Genomic DNA, 21,395 nt, shown 5'->3' with positions numbered 1-21,395 from the left:
ATGTATACAGTGGATATATACAACTGGATGTGATGTTTGAGGCTCTCTCACTAATTGATTGTACAATGTACACACACAATTTCAGTTTGTCGGTGTTGGAGCCATTTTTATTTCAACATGATATAAAGAAACACTTTTAGAAATACTGCCATGTTGATCTGAGCGTGGCTGTTGGAAAACCACATTAGTGTCCAACTTTCGGCTGTCGCGTATGCACCTCCCCAGAACTCACTCCTCCACTTTCATCTACAGCCGGTTGATTTAGCCTCTTAAACGTGCCCATGGTCTCCACATAAGAGGTTTCAGTTACAAAGAGGGTCAGTTTATTGTTAGCCGTTTTTCAAATGACAGGCCTCCTATTTGGAGAGTGGCTACATCCCGAATGGTACCCTGTTCCCAATAGGGCTCTGGTCAAAGGTAGTGCACTATATAGGGAACAGGATGCCGTTTGGGATGCAGTCAGTGGGACTGATCAGGCCACTCGGTCAGTGCTGTTGATTGAGGACTGATAGAGATGTAATTGGACTGGCTCCATGTGCCAAATGAAGCAGCAAAAGCCATCAGAGTACTCATCATCTGGGGTCTCCTGACATGCACCGAACAAAACCTCTGATAGGCTACTCTAGATTCTAGAACACATCATCAGGAAGCGCTGCCATGGTGATTGAGACAGTATTTGACCTCAAATGGCTTTTGAGACTGGCAGATTTTTTTTTTTTTAAGTTTAAATGTTCTATTATTTTCGGACAGCTGAAAAACTTTAGTGTTGATATTTCTCTACTCTGTTTTTGACAGGAAACTCATGCAGTATAATTTGAATTTTTTTTATCTTATCAACACAGGCATTCTCTGACAGTCTACTACATTAGTCTTTTTCTTCTATTATTTTTTTATAGAAGCTCTTATCAAGAGTGAACACATTCAATAACAAAGCAAGGGCAAAAAAAGTGACAACAGTGAAAATTATATAACTGTTAAATATTTTATTCCATGAAACCAAAACAGCTTTCAGAGCAGATGAAAGGGATTTTAACTGAAATCTTAAGTCCAAAAGTAACATTTGTTCTAAATAAAAACAAAACAGGAAAACATGGGATAGGATTAACAGAAGGTTTAAAAAGAAATTTATGCAACACTATTATTCCATTTCCTGCCCTTTAAAACAGTGATTTTAAAACATCTGTTCAGAGAGAGAGAGAGAGAGAGAAAGGACTTTCCCCACTGACTTGCCCATTTATAGGGTGCTTCCTCCTCACCTTACAGGGAACACGACGAATTAAAACCAGGAAGTTAAACAGCCTCCTAGTTCTCGCACGAAGCTGGAGGAGACTCTTACAAAGTATTCCCGAACTACGGCTTAGTGACCGAGGACGCACAGACCACTGGTCCGTCAAGGTGAGTTTAGGCTCTCATGCTGTACTCACTCTGGGTAGAAGCGACTCTTTCATGCACAGATCTAGGATCAGCTTATCCCCAAACCTGACCTATTCACTCCGCCCTCTGATACCACAAGCATACCCAAAACAAGAGTGGTTCATGTTTTGAACATGTATTGTCGTTCATGTATTGAACATGTATTGTCGTTCATGTATTCTGCTGTGTCTCCAAAGTAGCAATCATGTACTAGTAACAAATAAATATATTTTTGTCTTGGTAAAAACAATGATACTAAAACAGGTTTTCATTCCCAAGTCCGTCTACAGACACCCCTCCAGGTGTTTCACAATATACGGTCCCTCCAGCTCATAATCCATCTTCCTGTAGTAGTTCCTAGTTCCCACACCTGAAACACAGAAGTTTGATCAAGTTTGACAAAGACATGGGTTTGATGGGACATTTGATCAAACAATCCAGTCCCTCTACAAAGCACCAACTGCCTGTGTGCGTGTTAATGAATATCGTACAGGGTGGTTTCCCCACACTCTTGGGTGTAAAATCAATCAAGCAATCAAATGTATTTATAAAGCCCTTTTTACATCAGCAGATGTCAGAAAGTGCTTATACAGAAACCCAGCCTAAAAACCAAAACAGCAAGCAGTAGAGATGTAGAAGCTCCCCCCAAGAACTCTACAAGCTGAAACTAGGAGATGCTTCGTCACTGACTCTGTTTGCTATGTTCATTCATGATTTGCCAAAGAAATTAAAACAGTTGAATATTGGAGTAAGACATGACGATGTATCCTTTTATTATGCTGATGATATAATTTTGATGGCAGAAACTGAACAAGACCTCCAGAACATCTTGTTATGTGCAGTCAATTTGGTGTAAAAGATGGGAGACTCGTGATCAACCAGACAAAAACACCCGATAACAACCAGCTACTAAGATACATGTTTTTTCAGTTTTGTTTTGATGAAGAATTTATTGCGTTCACTAGCAATTATAAATATTTGGGTCTTTTTATTGATGAACATATGACCGTTCTGTACTGCACATCTGCCCTGGCCGACTCAGCAAGTAGAGCTTTTGGGGGAGTTATAGGAAAAACAAAAAACACTAAAAGATACTGTTTATGCCACCTATTCCAAACTGGATCAGACGTGCGTGTGTCCTGTTCTGGAGTATTCAGCAGGAGTGTGGGGTGCTAAGAGGTCTCTCAAAAAACAAACACGTCCATAACAGAGTAGTACGTTATTTCTTTAGGTATTCACAAGTTTGCACCTATACTGGCAATAAACTGGGGACATGGGCTGGGAACCCTGTGAGGTGAGATGGAAGGCGTGTATGGTGAGACTTTGGAATAGCCTGTTGGATAGGCCAACTGCCAGAATAGACTGTTGGATAGGCCAACTGCCAGAATAGACTGTTGGATAGGCCAACTGCCAGAATAGACTGTTGGATAGGCCAACTGCCAGAATAGACTGTTGGATAGGCCAACTGCCAGAATAGACTGTTGGATATGCCAACTGCCAGAATAGACTGTTGGATAGGCCAACTGCCAGAATAGACTGTTGGATAGGCCAACTGCCAGAATAGACTGTTGGATAGGCCAACTGCCAGAATAGACTGTTGGATAGGCCAACTGCCAGAATAGACTGTTGGATAGGCCAACTGCCAGAATAGACTGTTGGATAGGCCAACTGCCAGAATAGACTGTTGGATAGGCCAACTGCCAGAATAGACTGTTGGATAGGCCAACTGCCAGAATAGACTGTTGGATAGGCCAACTGCCAGAATAGACTGTTGGATATGCCAACTGCCAGAATAGACTGTTGGATATGCCAACTGCCAGAATAGACTGTTGGATAGGCCAACTGACAGAATAGACTGTTGGATAGGCCAACTGCCAGAATAGACTGTTGGATAGGCCAACTGCCAGAATAGACTGTTGGATATGCCAACTGCCAGAATAGACTGTTGGATAGGCCAACTGCCAGAATAGACTGTTGGATAGGCCAACTGCCAGAATAGACTGTTGGATAGGCCAACTGCCAGAATAGACTGTTGGATAGGCCAACTGCCAGAATAGACTGTTGGATAGGCCAACTGCCAGAATAGACTGTTGGATAGGCCAACTGCCAGAATAGACTGTTGGATAGGCCAACTGCCAGAATAGACTGTTGGATAGGCCAACTGCCAGAATAGACTGTTGGATAGGCCAACTGCCAGAATAGACTGTTGGATAGGCCAACTGCCAGAATAGACTGTTGGATAGGCCAACTGCCAGAATAGACTGTTGGATAGGCCAACTGCCAGAATAGACTGTTGGATAGGCCAACTGCCAGAATAGACTGTTGGATAGGCCAACTGCCAGAATAGACTGTTGGATAGGCCAACTGCTAGAATAGACTGTTGGATAGGCCAACTGCCAGAATAGACTGTTGGATAGGCCAACTGCCAGAATAGACTGTTGGATAGGCCAACTGCCAGAATAGACTGTTGGATATGCCAACTGCCAGAATAGACTGTTGGATAGGCCAACTGCCAGAATAGACTGTTGGATAGGCCAACTGCCAGAATAGACTGTTGGATAGGCCAACTGCCAGAATAGACTGTTGGATAGGCCAACTGCCAGAATAGACTGTTGGATAGGCCAACTGCCAGAATAGACTGTTGGATAGGCCAACTGCCAGAATAGACTGTTGGATAGGCCAACTGCCAGAATAGACTGTTGGATAGGCCAACTGCCAGAATAGACTGTTGGATATGCCAACTGCCAGAATAGACTGTTGGATAGGCCAACTGCCAGAATAGACTGTTGGATATGCCAACTGCCAGAATAGACTGTTGGATAGGCCAACTGCCAGAATAGACTGTTGGATAGGCCAACTGCCAGAATAGACTGTTGGATAGGCCAACTGACAGATATACCCTGGCATTATGTGGCTGAGGAGACAGACCACCAGATATACCCTGGCATTATGTGGCTGAGGAGACAGACCACCAGATATACCCTGGCATTATGTGGCTGAGGAAACAGACCACCAGATATACCCTGGCATTATGTGGCTGAGGAGACAGACCACCAGATATACCCTGGCATTATGTAGCTGAGGAGACAGACCACCAGATATACCCTGGCATTATGTAGCTGAGGAGACAGACCACCAGATATACCCTGGCATTATGTGGCTGAGGAGACAGACCACCAGATATACCCTGGCATTATGTAGCTGAGGAGACAGACCACCAGATATACCCTGGCATTATGTAGCTGAGGAGACAGACCACCAGATATACCCTGGCATTATGTGGCTGAGGAGACAGACCACCAGATATACCCTGGCATTATGTGGCTGAGGAGACAGACCACCAGATATACCCTGGCATTATGTAGCTGAGGAGACAGACCACCAGATATACCCTGGCATTACGTGGCTGAGGAGACAGACCACCAGATATACCCTGGCATTATGTGGCTGAGGAGACAGACCACCAGATATACCCTGGCATTATGTAGCTGAGGAGACAGACCACCAGATATACCCTGGCATTATGTAGCTGAGGAGACAGACCACCAGATATACCCTGGCATTATGTGGCTGAGCCATGAGGAGACAGACCACCAGATATACCCTGGCATTATGTGGCTGAGGAGACAGACCACCAGATATACCCTGGCATTATGTAGCTGAGGAGACAGACCACCAGATATACCCTGGCATTATGTAGCTGAGGAGACAGACCACCAGATATACCCTGGCATTATGTAGCTGAGGAGACAGACCACCAGATATACCCTGGCATTATGTGGCTGAGGAGACAGACCACCAGATATACCCTGGCATTATGTAGCTGAGGAGACAGACCACCAGATATACCCTGGTATTATGTGGCTGAGGAGACAGACCACCAGATATACCCTGGCATTATGTAGCTGAGGAGACAGACCACCAGATATACCCTGGCATTATGTAGCTGAGCCATGAGGAGAAACTGAAATGTTTTTTTGTCCATTGTGTATTTCTATTTGCGGAATCTTTAGATAAAGCCTGGAATAAAATAAAAAAGTGCTACCTATAACTAAATTAGAAAAATATTTAACTCCTATATAGCAAATGGCACGTATGTATATAGACTGTGTGTAGGTCTGTCTCACACCTGAATTTTCATGGTTCGGGCTAAGCCCCTTAGTTCCAGTGAAGGGAAATCTTAACGCTACAGCATACAATGAAATTCTAGATGATTCTGTGATTCCAACTTTGTGGCAACAGTTTGGGGAAGGCCCTTTACTGTTTCAGCATGACAATGCCCCTTTGCACCAAGCGAGGTCCATACAGAAATGGTTTGTCGAGATCGGTGTGGAAGAACTTGACTGGCCGGCACAGAGCCCTGACCTCAACCCCATCGAACACCTTTGGGATGAATTGGAACGCCGACTACGAGCCAGGCCTAATCGCCCAACATCAGTGCCCGACCTCATTAATGCTCTTGTGGCTGAATGGAAGCAAGTTCCCACAGAAATGTTCCAACATCTAGTGGAAAGCCTTCCCAGAAGAGTGGAGGCTGTTATAGCAGCAAAGGTGGGGACCAACTCCATATTAATGCCCATGATTTTGGAATGAGATGTTCGACGAGCAGCTGTCCACATACTTTTGGTCAGGTAGTGCATTTCACCGTCTCTGGTCATCAATCAAATGTATTTATAAAGCCTTTTTTTTTACATCAGCAGATGTCACAAAAGTGCTATGCAGAAACCCAGCCTAAAACCCCAAACAGCAAGCAATGCAGAAGCACGGTCATAGGAGTAACAACATGAATTGGTGCATGCGGCAGAAATAATGCAGTGTGACATAAGTTTCGCCATCAGCTGGAAGACTGTGTCCTCTTTTCTCAGCGGAGGGAGGGAGAGCGGAGGGAGGGAGAGTCAGGTGAGAGGCAGCCTCACCGCTGCTCCCTCCCTCCCTCCCTCCCTCCCTCCCTCCCCTCAGAGGCCATCAGTCAAAGTTTTAAAAAAAGAAGCGAATTATTACGCTCACTCAGCTGTGCCTCACAAGTAATACAACAAATTATCTACTACCAGTGTGATCATATACATACCATTTAAAAAATATAATTTCTAAACGGTCTGAGAAGAACAACATCGGCAGGGCAACTCAAGCAAAGCCAATATGCAGTGATCATGTATTGGACCTACAGCACAACCTCATTGCTACAGAACTGTTTTTAATTGGTTAATGTTGCATAGGCTTATGTTTTTTAAATTATGTTTTAAAAAAAATATCAGTGGTAGATCTTGGTCTGCATTTTGACTCAGAAAAGGTTGGTGACCACTGCTGTATATACTTTACATAAGGATTTTCCGTTTTTAGATCCTCCCCCCAATTCAATTCAAAAGGGGTTTTATTGGAAACGTGTTTACATTGCCAAAGCAAGTAAACACTTGCTCTCTCTAACACAGTCACACACACACACACACACACAGGAGGGGAAGAGGAGGTGGAAGAGGAGGGAGGAGGGAGGAGGATGGAGGAGAAGGAAAGGGGAGGAGGAGGAGGAGGATGGAGGAGAAGGAAAGGGGAGGAGGGAGGAGGAGGAGGAGGGAGGAGGAAAGGGGAGGAGGAGGAGGAGGGAGGAGGAGGAGGGAGGAGGAAAGGGGAAGCAGGTTGGAGAGCTGATAAAGAACAAGAGCTCCCAGTGACGCAGGTGTGTGTGTGTGTCTGTGTGTGTGTGTGTGTGTGTGTGTGTGTCAGTACGATAGATAGGAGAACATGAGCTCCCAGTGACGCAGGTGTGTGTCAGTACGATAGGAGAACAGGACAGAGACTCGGAGACCATTGGCCAAATACACCATCTCCTGCTCTCACACACACCGACACGCACCGATTACTATCACTATGATTGCACACGGTGTGAGAGCTATTCTTAACGGGATACTTCAGGATTTTGGTAATGAAGCCCTTTATCTACTTCCCCAGAGTCAGATGAACTCGTGGATACCATTTTTATGCTAGTTAGCATTGGTTCGCTAAACTACCTCTAATTTCTTTCATTCTGGATGCAGAGACATAAAAAGGGTATTCATGAGTTAATCTGACTCTGGGGAGGTAGATAAAGGGCTTCAATACAAACATCCTGAAATACCCCTTTAAGGCCTCTTTACTGGGATACAGGACCCAGAGTATCTGATAGTAGGTCGGGTAATGCCTGATAGAAGGTTGGGTTATGCCTGATAGTAGGTTGGGTAAATATTGTAAAGTGGTTATCCCACTGGCTATAGGGTGAATGCACCAATTTGTAAGTCGCTCTGGATAAGAGCGTCTGCTAAATGACGTAAATGTAAATGTAATGCCTGATAGAAGGTTGGGTAATGCCTGATAGTAGGTTGGGTAATGCCTGATAGTAGGTTGGGTAATGCCTGATAGTAGGTTGGGTAATGCCTGATAGTAGGTTGGGTAATGCCTGATAGTAGGTTGGGTTTCTTCCTAGGTTTTCGCCTTTCTAGGGAGTTTTTCCTAGCCACCGTGCTTCTACACCTGCATTACTAGCTGTTTGGGGTTTTAGGCTGGGTTTCTGTACAGCACTTCGAGATATTAGCTGATGTAAGAAGGGCTATATAAAATAAAATTGATTGATTGATTGGGTAATGCCTGATAGAAGGTTGGGTAATGCCTGATAGTAGGTTGGGTAATGCCTGATAGTAGGTTGGATAATGTCTGATAGAAGAACGGATAATGTCTGATAGAAGGTCGGGTAACGTCTGATAGTAGGTTGGTTAATGTCTGATAGAAGGTTGGGTAATGCCTGATAGTAGGTCGGGTAACGTCTGATAGTAGGTTGGGTAATGCCTGATAGTAGGTTGGGTAATGCCTGATAGTAGGTTGGGTAATGCCTGATAGTAGGTTGGGTAATGCCTGATAGTAGGTTGGATAATGTCTGATAGAAGAACGGATAATGTCTGATAGTAGGTCGGGTAACGTCTGATAGTAGGTTGGGTAATGTCTGGTCGGGTAACGTCTGATAGTAGGTCAGGTAACGTCTGATAGTAGGTTGGGTAACGTCTGATAGTAGGTTGGGTAATGTCTGGTCGGGTAACGTCTGATAGTAGGTTGGGTAATGTCTGGTTGGGTAACGTCTGATAGTAGGTCGGGTAACGTCTGATAGTAGGTCGGGTAATGCCTGATAGTAGGTCGGGTAATGTCTGGTCGGGTAACGTCTGATAGTAGGTTAGGTAACGTCTGATAGTAGGTCGGATAATGTCTGATAGAAGGTCGGGTAATGCCTGATAGTAGGTCTGGTAACGTCTGATAGTAGGTCGGGTAACGTCTGATAGTAGGTCGGATAATGTCTGATAGTAGGTCGGGTAACGTCTGATAGTAAGTCGGGTAACGTCTGATAGTAGGTCGGATAATGTCTGATAGAAGGTTGGATTCAATTTGTAAGTCGCTCTGGATAAGAGCGTCTGCTAAATGACGTAAATGTAAATGTAAATATAATGTCTGATAGTAGGTCGGGTAACGTCTGATAGTAAGTCGGGTAACGTCTGATAGTAAGTCGGGTAACGTCTGATAGTAGGTCGGATAATGTCTGATAGAAGGTTGGGTAATGTCTGATAGTAGGTAGGGTAACGTCTGATAGTAGGTTGGGTAACGTCTGATAGAAGGTCGGGTAATGCCTGATAGTAGGTCTGGTAATGTCTGATAGTAGGTTGGGTAATGTCTGGTCGGGTAACGTCGGGTAACGTCTGATAGTAGGTTGGGTAACATCTGATAGTAGGTTGGGTAATGTCTGAAAGTAGGTTGGGTAACGTCTGATAGTAGGTTGGGTAATGTCTGGTCGGGTAACGTCTGATAGTAGGTCGGGTAACGTCTGATAGTAAGTCGGATAATGTCTGATAGAAGGTTGGGTAATGTCTGATAGTAGGTTGGGTAACGTCTGATAGTAGGTTGGGTAATGTCTGAAAGTAGGTTGGGTAACGTCTGATAGTAAGTCGGGTAACGTCTGATAGTAGGTTGGGTAACGTCTGATAGAAGGTCGGGTAATGCCTGATAGTAGGTTGGATTAAATTTGTAAGTCGCTCTGGATAAGAGCGTCTGCTAAATGACGTAAATGTAAATGTAATGTCTGATAGTAGGTCGGGTAACGTCTGGTCGGGTAACGTCTGATAGTAGGTCGGGTAACGTCTGATAGTAAGTCGGGTAACGTCTGATAGTAGGTCGGATAATGTCTGATAGTAGGTCGGATAATGTCTGATAGAAGGTTGGATTCAATTTGTAAGTCGCTCTGGATAAGAGCGTCTGCTAAATGACGTAAATGTAAATGTAAATGTAACGTCTGATAGTAGGTCGGGTAACGTCTGATAGTAGGTCGGGTAACGTCTGATAGTAGGTCGGGTAACGTCTGATAGTAGGTCGGGTAACGTCTGATAGTAGGTTGGGTAATGTCTGGTCGGGTAACGTCTGATAGTAGGTTGGGTAATGCCTGATAGTAGGTTGGGTAACGTCTGATAGTAGGTCGGGTAACGTCTGATAGTAGGTCGGGTAACGTCTGATAGTAGGTCGGGTAACGTCTGATAGTAGGTCGGGTAACGTCTGATAGTAGGTCGGATAATGTCTGATAGTAGGTTGGGTAACGTCTGATAGTAGGTTGGGTAACGTCTGATAGTAGGTCGGGTAACGTCTGATAGTAGGTCGGATAATGTCTGATAGTAGGTTGGGTAACGTCTGATAGTAGGTCGGGTAACGTCTGATAGTAGGTTGGGTAACGTCTGATAGTAGGTTGGGTAACGTCTGATAGTAGGTCGGGTAACGTCTGATAGTAGGTCTGGTAACGTCTGATAGTAGGTTGGGTAATGTCTGGTCGGGTAACGTCTGATAGTAGGTCGGGTAACGTCTGATAGTAGGTCTGGTAACGTCTGATAGTAGGTTGGGTAATGTCTGGTCGGGTAACGTCTGATAGTAGGTCGGGTAACGTCTGATAGTAGGTCGGGTAACGTCTGATAGAATGTCTGGACCAGTTAGAGGGATGCACCTTATCTGGGCCTGTATTCATAAAGCGTCTTAGAGAAGGAGTGCTGATCTTAACAACAACACAGAGTTACATATGGGGTAAACAAAACATAAAGTCAAAAATACAACAGAAAATATATATACAGTGTGTGCAAATGTAGCAAGTTATGGAGGTAATGCAATAAATAGGCTATAGTGCAAAATAATTACAATTAGTATTAACACTGGAATGATAGATGTGCAATAGATGATGTGCAAATAGAGATACTGGGGTGCAAATGAGAAAAATAAATAACAATATAGGGATGAGGTAGTTGGGTGGGCTAATTTCAGATGGGCTGTGTACAGGTGCAGTGATCGGTAAGGTGCTCTGACAACAGATGCTTAAAGTTAGTGAGGGAGATAAGAGTCTCCAGCTTCAGAGATTTTTGCAATTCGTTCCAGTCATTGGCAGCAGAGAACTGGAAGGAATGGCGGCCAAAGGAGGTGTTGGCTTTGGGGATGACCAGTGAGATATACCTGCTGGAGCGCATACTACGGGTGGGTGTTGCTATTGTGACCAATGAGCTAAGATAAGGCGGGGATTTGCCTAGCAGTGATTTATAGATGGCCTGGAGCCAGTGGGTTTGACGACGAACATGTAATGAGGACCAGCCAACAAGAGCGTACAGGTCACAGTGGTGGGTAGTGTATGGGGCTTTGGAGACAAAACGGATGGCACTGTGATAGACTACATCCAATTTGCTGAGTAGAGTGTTGGAGGCTATTTTGTAAATGACATCGCCGAAGTCAAGGATCGGTAGGATAGTCAGTTTTACGAGGGCATGTTTGGCAGCATGAGTGAAGGAGGCTTTGTTGCGAAATAGGAAGCTGATTCTGGATTTAACTTTGGATTGGAGAGTCTTAATGTGAGTCTGGAAGGAGAGTTTACAGTCTAACCAGACACCTAGGTATTTGTAGTTGTCCACATACTCTAGGTCAGACCCGTCGAGAGTAGTGATTCTAGTCGGGTGGGCAGGTGCCAGCAGCGTTCGATTGAAGAGCATGCATTTAGTTTTACTAGTGTTTAAGAGCAGTTGGAGGCTACTGAAGGAGTGTTATATGGCATTGAAGCTCGTTTGGAGGTTTGTTAACACAGTGTCCAATGAAGGGCGAGATGTATACAAAATGGTGTCGTCTGCGTAGAGGTGGATCTGAGAGTCACCAGCAGCAAGAGCGACATCATTGATATACACAGAGAAAAGAGTCGGTCCAAGAATTGAACCCTGTGGCACCCCCATAGAGACTGCCATAGGTCCAGACAACAGGCCCTCCGATTTGACACATTGAACTCTATCTGAGAAGTAGTTGGTGAACCAGGCGAGGCAGTCATTTGAGAAACCAATGCTATTTAGTCTGCCAATAAGAACCTTAATTCACACCATGCAGATGTTGCCCTTCTGGGTATCCCTGAGCGACCCTTCACCTAGGAGTCTGGTCTCACTGAGAACAGCGATGTCGATGTTATATCGCTTCAGCTCTGCTGCGATGAGTGCTCTCCTTCGTTCGGGCCTGTCCAAGTCCAAGAGATGTTCCACATTTATTTTTATTTAGTTTGCGACCGCTGAAGCAGAATGTCCTGATCAATGGCAATGTTTAGGCCACCTTTTCTAGGCCTTTTCCCAGCTGGGATGAGCAGTGTGGTTCCTAAATAGGACTGCTCAGACATACAGGGGTCTTCCGGGAGTACCTGCCACTCAAATCCCAGCTGTTGACGACCAATAGCCCTGTGCCACTACCGTACAGGGGCTTGGCTAGGAGCCAGCCCTGTGCCACTACCGTACAGGGGCTTGGCTAGGAGACAGCCCTGTGCCACTACCGTACAGGGGCTTGGCTAGGAGACAGCCCTGTGCCACTACCGTACAGGGGCTTGGCTAGGAGCCAGCCCTGTGCCACTACCGTACAGGGGCTTGGCTAGGAGCCAGCCCTGTGCCACTACCGTACAGGGGCTTGGCTAGGAGCCAGCCCTGTGCCACTACCGTACAGGGGCTTGGCTAGGAGCCAGCCCTGTGCCACTACCGTACAGGGGCTTGGCTAGGAGCCAGCCCTGTGCCACTACCGTACAGGGGCTTGGCTAGGAGACAGCCCTGTGTCACTACCGTACAGGGGCTTGGCTAGGAGCCAGCCCTGCCCGTTACCAAGCATCCCGTTGCCAGTAGACTTTAAATTGTGCAGGAAAGTCTAGGTGGAACTCGCTGAAGAGCAGTAGTGGATACCTTCGTGATTAAATTATTTAGAGGGACGTGGGGGATACGCTTGTCCCAACATCACTTCTCCGCTGTTGGAAAATCGGCTACTCCGGTGGTAAGGGAAAAAAATAAATCAAAAATGACCAGTACCTCCCCACAGCTTTAGCCTGCCGCCCAGTTCGCGTGTTGCCACGAGGAGGCTCGGCAGGAGTCTTGGCGAAGGAGAGGCTGTGTAATGTCAGTATGAAAAATGTATGCACTCACTAACTGTAAGTCTCTCTGGATAAGAGCGTCTGCTAAATGAATAAAACATTTTAAAAATTTAAAAAAGGCAAGGCTTACGCACAGAGCTGCTTCCCAGTTTACCACAAGGACTAGCCAGCGGCAACGAGCTGTAGGCGAGAGGGTTGAAGTAGGCACCTTCCCTCCAACTACTGCACCACCGCACCAGACGCATCACAACACCCTGCCTGCACACACACGCACGCACACACATACATACATACACACACACACACGCACGCACACGCACACGCACACAAACACACGCGCGCGCACACACGCACACGCACGCACACACACACACGCACATACATACACACATACACATACACATACATACACACACACGCACGCGCAGAGCCTAGCATTGGGTTAGTAGTGAAGCCGGAGCAGATTGTCTGGCCTGACTAAAAGTATCACACCAGCCAGTAATGAACCAATAAACCCACGCTATTCTCTCTAGTCATTTCACCACTTCTCCTCTGTAATGTGAAGCTATGAGTCACCGCAGGCTGACTGGCTGGCAGGATGACTACCCGGGTCATAAAAGAACTGAGACAGATCGTGCGTTCCAAATGGCACCCTATTCCTATGTAGGGCCCATAGGGGTCTGGTTAAAGTAGAGCACTAATTAGGGAATAGGGTGTCATTTGGGACGAAGCCCGAGAGAGAGATGGAGAACCACGGCAGTGGGTTGGGTCCAGTCAGCATGCGGTGTAACCCAACTACCACACATTAAACAGTGGGTTGGGTCCAGTCAGCATGCGGTGTAACCCAACTACCACACATTAAACAGTGGGTTGGGTCCAGTCAGCATGCGGTGTAACCTAGCTACCAGGGTTGGGCGATGTCTGGAATGACACATCGTCCCGCCCAAAACATCGTTGATATACGATTGTATCATCTTTTTATTTTTTTTATTTTTTCGGGGCAGGGGAAGCGTGTCGTTAAACGATCTGTAATGCAGCATGGGGTCACGCACAAACAACCGATTTAAAGTCTAATCATTAGACTACATTGTGATGATTTATCTTAACAATATTGTATTTTCTTGTGTGCAAATAAATAAATATTAAATAAATATAAAAGCAATCATATGGCGATATGTGGTACCGAACCAAACGTTGTAGGCCTAACAGTGTGATACGAGACCCTTTCAAATGGTGATTTTTGACAATTTCAACTGAGATCGAGTGCGCATGTTCATCACAGAAGACATCACTGGGCAGTCTTCTTGGGAGAGCTAAGCAAACAGTAACAGTCAGCGCGCAACAGCCGCCCAGCGCAGAGTTCACTTCTTAGCTACAGGAAGATGTCATCAGAGGAGACGATGACTGGCATGGTGGAGAGGGAATGAGGGTCGCTTTCCGCCCTCAAATACCTCTGCATCTGTGCAAAAAGGCATTCTGTCTGAAGGTGTTTTCAGTAGGCCTACAGCAGGCCATATTGTTACCCCACTCCACAGTCTATTAAAGCCAGAACAGGTGAACATGCTTGTGTTCCTTGCCAGAAACCTTTAGGTAGGATAATATATAATGAGATGACTGTAAGTCGCTTTGGATAAAAGCGTCTGCTAAATGGCATATTATATTATTATTATGAAAACAGAAATAGTCTGAATGGTTCTTCATTGCACTTTTTATTTCTTTAAAATTTTCAAAGCCTGTATTCACAGCTGCGGTAGCCTAGCGGTTAAGTACGATGGGCCAGTAAGCGAAATGTCGCTGGTTCGAATCCCAGAGCTGACTAGGTGAAAAATCTGTTGATGTTCCCTTGAGCAAGGCACTTCATCTTAAATTGCTCCTGTAAGTCACTCTGGATAAGAGCGTCTGCTAAATGATTAAAAATGTAAAATGCGTCTTACTCAAAATAAAATGTAGCCTAGGCTAAAACATGCTGGGTGCCTTAAAATACTTATTTGCACTGTAATTGATTTGGTAAATTTCGTACTTATTTTGTTCACTTAATTTATTTAGTAATTTGTAGCCTATTCAAAAGTGGGTTATTCTTTTTATAGGCAACACATTTATTTTTTGTTCCCGCTTGTCGAAAGCGCTGCTGTGGGAGCTTCTGGAATGCCCGTTGCGCAATTCAAAGACATGAATAAACACTTCCACAATTATATAAATATCTGTTTTGTTTAACTTGTACAAGTAACGTTTACTGCAAATTTGATTGAACTACATGTTTATTTAGTGTAGGCCTATATTATTGGCTGTTTGGTGTACAAGGAGGGGTTTTATTTAGTGTAGGCCTATATTATTGGCCGTTTGGTGTACAAGGAGGGGTTTTATTTAGTGTAGGCCTATATTATTGGCCGTTTGGTGTGCAAGGAGGGGTTTTATTTAGTGTAGGCCTATATTATTGGCTGTTTGGTGTGCAAGGAGGGGTTTTATTTAGTGTAGGCCTATATTATTGGCCGTTTGGTGTACAATGAGGGGTTTTATTTAGTGTAGGCCTATATTATTGGCCGTTTGGTGTACAATGAGGGGTTTTCCGGCAGCACACTTAGTTTTTCCGAAAGCTTTGGTCAGGTGGAGGCCAGAAACTTATAAGATTTGTTTAAACTTCCCATTCAGTTATTCTCTCTCATTATTACCATATCATGTTTTCATTTAGGCTATTCACAAACATAAAACTTTCTGAAATAGAACTCAGTTACTGGCCTCCATTTGATTCATTTGAAAGTTGATCATGAAAGATATGTTTAGACCAACAAGTCACATTTAAATAATAAATAAATAAAATTGGGACAAAAAGGGAATTTAAGCTTTTAAAACACGCCACACAACGGAGTGTCCGCTGCGAAAGGCCCATGATCATCTGACATCGGAGAGGTGAGCGAGAGAAATGTTACACCATGTAAATCTATAAAGAACACTGACAAATGACTAAGACAAGTGACATATCACTAGCAGTCGCTATAACGACTACATTCAAAATCCCCCCTGACCCTTAACCCCTGCCCTGTTGGTGTCTCGTACTACATCCTCGTAGGCTCTCTGAACCCCTATCTCACACCCACAAACGAATGACCTCTGACTGACACACTCACCTGTTGGTATCCCGTGCTACGTCCTCGTAGACACTCTGAACCCCTATCTCCAGCCGGGTACAGCCGTACCCCAGCATGTCACTGAGGTGTCTCTTCAGACAGTAGTCAGGACGCGTCTCCATGGTGATGCCAACACACTTGGGGTTACTGCGTTCTGAGTACCTAGACAGGAAAGGAGAGGGAGGAGTTAGTTGTCAGTAACAGGCCGCTGATTCCAAAGAACAAGAATGACATTCTAGTCCGATGGCTGATAGGGTCAGATTGAGGTTATGGGTCATCTATCCAGCCCCCTGCCCCAACCTCTGTGTATGTATGCATGCGTCTGTCTTTCGGAGGGGTTGGAATAAAGCGGAACCCGAATTTCTTTTGGACCATGTGTACAAATTGGACAATAAAATAATCTTAAAATCTCTTAATCTTATTAGATCTGTGCTTATATTAGGGGCAACTCAAGCGCAACTACTTGGACAACCCACTCCAAGTCACTGGCAGGAAAATGTGAGGGACAAGGAGAGCAGATTGAGGATGTATTGAAACTGTGAGGAACAAGGAGAGCAGATTGAGGATGTATTGAAACTGTGAGGAACAAGGAGAGCAGATTGAGGATGTATTGAAACTGTGAGGAACAAGGAGAGCAGATTGAGGATGTATTGAAACTGTGAGGAACAAGGAGAGCAGATTGAGGATGTATTGAAACTGTGAGGAACAAGGAGAGCAGATTGAGGATGTATTGAAACTGTGAGGAACAAGGAGAGCAGATTGAGGATGTATTGAAACTGTGAGGAACAAGGAGAGCAGATTGAGGATGTATTGAAACTGTGAGGAACAAGGAGAGCAGATTGAGGATGTATTGAAACTGTGAGGAACAAGGAGAGCAGATTGAGGATGTATTGAAACTGTGAGGGACAAGGAGAGCAGATTGAGGATGTATTGAAACTGTGAGGGACAAGGAGAGCAGATTGAGGATGTATTGAAACTGCAGGGACAAGGAGAGCAGATTCACGTTGAATTGAGCTGAGATTAGACATCATCTACCTCATCAGTCTGTCTGTCATTCTCTCCACTTGGACAGGTTTGCTCATCATCATCTAGACCAGTCATCTCAGCTCATATTCCTACAAACTATTACTGGGAACGAAATGTCCATTCTAACAGTCTGATGTCTGATTTAAAGACAATCACAGGAGTAATTGCCCCAGAGAACACATCAGATTGGCGGAAATTAGTCAATAAAAATGCTATTATTTGGATGATTATCCGCAGGTCACACGCAGAGGCTTTTCTCATCAAGCGAACAAAAGGCACAGTGGGACTCGGAGAAGCGTGATTGCCACAGGCAGACACACACGCACACACACACACACACGCACACACACACACACACACACACACACACACACACACGCACACACACACACACACACACACACACACACGCTTACACACACACACAGCAGTGATAAGGGCCTCCCACGTCTCAGCCTGATTAGCTGCCGTAACAATTACTGTAATCGTGTCTTAACGAACCTGCTGATAACACCACTGGATGAGCAATACATGAGAACACACACACATGTCTTATCGGCCACCAGGGAGTAAATACCCTGACTAACAAGCCCTCAGGGTCCATCTCTCCACTCCTTTATCACATCCCTCCATATTCTATTCATCTCCCAGACGACACGCTAAACTTCTCCCTCCTGTGAAGGGCCACAGCAGTCAGTCATGTTGGAGCTCCCAAAGATGGGACACTTTATAATCCCTCTCCATAACAACTAAACAAATACCAGGTGAAATGTGCACTACTTCCAGGTCTTCATTTGTCAGATAGGTTAATAAGGATATTTGCTGAGAAAATGTCTACAGCAAGGACGTGCAACTGGAAGGCCCTCGGATTGATTTTGTTAGTCAGTGTCACTCAGATTTCATATTAAAAAACTGTAAACATTTCTCTCCACCTTATGGCAAAATTAGTAGAATTGCAGAAAACTTGCTTTAAAACTGTAAAGTTTCTCTACACGCCATAGCAAAATGTGTAGAATTGCGAGCAACTGTGGCCCCTCATAATGAGTTCCGATTTCTTGTGGCCCCTACCTCAATTAAAGTTGCCCGTCCCTGGTCAACAGCGTTTGCTAGATCTCAAGACACAGAGAACATTGCCATCTCATGGAACAAACTGACCATCACACTCCTTCAGACAGGACCCATTTCACAACCAGAGGGAGCAAAGATTCCTCCAAAACAATAGGAGACATATGGTCGGGCCTAATTCAGGGCTCCTGGGGAGATACCCTCCTGTAGGTTTTAATTCCAACCCTGTTCCTGGAGAGCTACCCTCCTGTAGGTTTTAATTCCAACCCTGTTCCTGGAGAGATACCGTCCTGTAGGTTTTCACTCCAACCCTAATCTAGCACACCTGATTCTAATAATTAGCAGGTTGATAAGCTGAATCAGGTTAGTTACAACTGGGATTGAAACGAAACCCTACAGGAGGGTAGCTCGCCAGGAACAGGGTTGGAATTCAAACCTACAGGAGGGTAGCTCTCCAGGAACAGGGTTGGAATTCAAACCTACAGGAGGGTAGCTCAGCTACGTTGTTAGAGGTGTGTCCTGACGGGGTGGGGGTGGGGGTGGGTTAGTAGTAGTGGTCCTCTGTAGCTCAGCTGGTAGAGCACGGCGCTTGTAACGCCAAGGTAGTGGGTTCCATCCCCGGGACCACCCATACACAAATATGTATGCACGCGTGACTGTAAGTCGCTTTGGATAAAAGCGTCTGCTAAATGGCATGTTATTATTATTATTATTATAGTATTACCTGATGGCCTCAGCTACGTTGTTAGAGGTGTGTCCTGACAGGGCGTCATGGAGGTTCCTGATGAAGTGGTCTCAATACTCCTCAGCCAGGGCCATGAAGGTCCCTCCCATCACTATGAACTCCACCTGGTCCACACTGTGGCCCAGCTGCTTCAACTGGACAGGAAAACATATGTTCAGTGATGTATAGGGCCTCCTCTCAGAACAGGGGCAAAGCCAAAAGTTGGTTACCTTGCTACACATGTAGTGCAGCGGTGAATGACGTGACTTCCCATATTTCTAATGTGAATTATTATTATTATTACTATTATCATCTGGTAAAAAAATTATAGTGGGGTACTGCACTGTGTGTGTGTGTCACTGACCTGTTCCACTCGATGTCTGGTCTGCAGATGGGGATCATAACGCGCTCTGGTGGCTCTCATAGGTGTCGGCTGACAGAGAGAAAGAACACTAGACTTTTAGACAACACACAGAGATGTTGAGGTTCTGGACTACAGTAGCGTTGATTTACCTCGTAGCCAGTGTAAGACTGCGTCTGAGTCTGGCCCGCCTGGACACTATCTGTCACGGCAGAAAACAAATTGGTTCCTCTTTATAATCAATACAACATTATGATCAGAATTCTTCTAGTTTTACCGTCTTAAGCGAGAAGTTGATCTGTTACTATGCACTCACACACAGATGTTTCCAGTGAAGCTGATGTGAGGGCAGCGATGGGGTTTGCACATCACAGCAACTACTGCAATCTGGACAAAGAGACACAAGCACACGTGTCTCGTCAGAAACTTTAAAAAAGGGTCATTTTTTTTATTGCTTGTCCATTTGAAGCTGACAGACAGACCCTCAAACACACACACACAGGTACGTACCCCGCTGGCAGTGCAGATAGGCTTGGTCTTGAGTTTAGGCACCAGGGCACGTCGGTAGTGGGGTGGAACAGCAGCTATGACGTCTACTAGCCTGGGCAGAGCACTTGGTCTTCACCCTGATGACGAAGTGTAAAGGAGTGTTAGAGGTTAGTGCGGGTCCATTCAGGGGTGTATTCATTAGTGCACTGCGTAGTAAACCGTAGCAAAATGTTTTGCAACTGAACTGAAAATACAAGTTTATATATTGGACAAATTCTGATTGGTCCCTCCCTATTTCGTCCCGTTGGCTCAGATTATCATTCCACACAACACAAGGTTTCCCAAATGATGGTTGCAGCCAAGTTCGTTTGAGAATAAGACGGGTTTCTGGCAAGAAATAATGCTTTGTTTACTTGGTGGGTCACAAGACACTTACCTTCGGGCTTTAGCTAGGTGGCAGTCCATGGAGAGCTGTAGGTTAGGGTTAGGTTAGGGTTAGGGTTAGGTTAGGGTTAGGTTCTTACTTGTTGAAGTTGATGTATTTTCCCTGTTCATGCGCCTCGACCAGCTGATTGATGACATCAGCAATGGCCTTCATCATTAACTCTGCACGGCTCAGATCACCTGGCAAAGTAGTCAGGCAACATTAGCTAAATGAACACAGCTACCAGTACCTAGCCGACTAAACTCAACTCCACGATATACAACCAAGCATGCCCTGACTATGAACATGGTATATTCTGAATCAGGGGTAGATGGACAAAAATCCACAGCTTTTGTTAATTAGACATTTTCACTTTTTCCCCCCCTTCTGCTTTTAATCTTCAATAGCTCTTAGACAAAGCATGCCATGACTATGAAGATTATATACAGTGTGAGCTCCAAAAGTAAATCGGGACAGTCACCACGTTTCCACCCACAGTTTTTATACGAGTAAAGTCATATCGTATAAAATAAATAAATAATGACAGCTGTGATGGTCATGGCATGCTTGGTTCAATAGCTATTGACGAGAGAACCGAATATCCAAAATAAACCTAATTTTACCTAGGTCGCGTTTGGTCGTCTAATAACTACCTAGCTAGCTTCATAGATACTCAACCCATCTCAAGCATATTCACTTTTTATTAGTCAATTTAGCCTACATAAATGGAGACAGAGTTGTTTATAGAGAAATGCCGTTTTGCCAAGCTATCTGGAGCTATCTTAGCAGGCTGGCTAGCTAGCTAGCTAGCCGACGAGTCACCTCAACTCCTAGCTAACCAAGCAGAAAAAGAACCATTTCGGAACTGTAGGGCATAGTTCCACAGACGTACTCTTTTTATTTTGCTTCCCCAATATCTTCAGTTACGTTGACACGGTGAATTCACAATATGAAACGTGTTATAAACTGGCTACAATAACTAGTAGAAAGCAGAGCACTTTCAACTTTGTAAACAACACTACGCGTTCACGACTCCTGCCGTCCGAGCCTGAAAACGGTCGTAAAATAACGTAAAAACACAGCGCTTCTTTTTATTCCGAGAAGTTCCCTGTCCATAATAAAATAATGTAAAATGTTGGACGTTGTCTCAATTGAAATGGCCATTTGAAAAATGCATCATACGTCAATAATTCTAATATTTTCCATACATTTTTACTATAAAAAAGACAGTATATGTATATTTTCTGATACACATTTAAAAAAATACAGATCTACAATAAATCAGTATACTCTTCAACAGTTTATTCCTAAAGAACATTCCCTGGCGCAAATCTGTGTATTGCAACTAAATC

General features: G+C 44.7%; 1 long non-coding RNA gene across 2 annotated transcripts; it reads right to left on the bottom strand.

Annotated features, from left to right (window-relative positions):
* Window positions 1–969: 969 nt before the first annotated feature.
* On the bottom strand, window positions 970–21,093 carry LOC311106312. Of its 2 annotated transcripts, XR_014610309.1 has the most exons (9): window positions 20,936–21,093; window positions 20,144–20,243; window positions 19,641–19,756; window positions 19,447–19,517; window positions 19,283–19,332; window positions 19,134–19,202; window positions 18,770–18,924; window positions 15,955–16,116; window positions 970–1,783 (listed from the first exon to the last, which is right to left on the bottom strand). It is a non-coding gene; the product is annotated as an uncharacterized lncRNA (long non-coding RNA). The 2 variants fall into 2 exon arrangements; XR_014610310.1 differs by lacking the exon at window positions 19,283–19,332.
* Window positions 21,094–21,395: the final 302 nt, after the last annotated feature.

The sequence above is a fragment of the Coregonus lavaretus genome (assembly GCF_964263955.1).
Source record: "Coregonus lavaretus genome assembly, chromosome: 31".
NCBI lineage: Eukaryota > Metazoa > Chordata > Actinopteri > Salmoniformes > Salmonidae > Coregonus > Coregonus lavaretus.
This window is presented reverse-complemented; position numbering and strand designations above follow the sequence as displayed.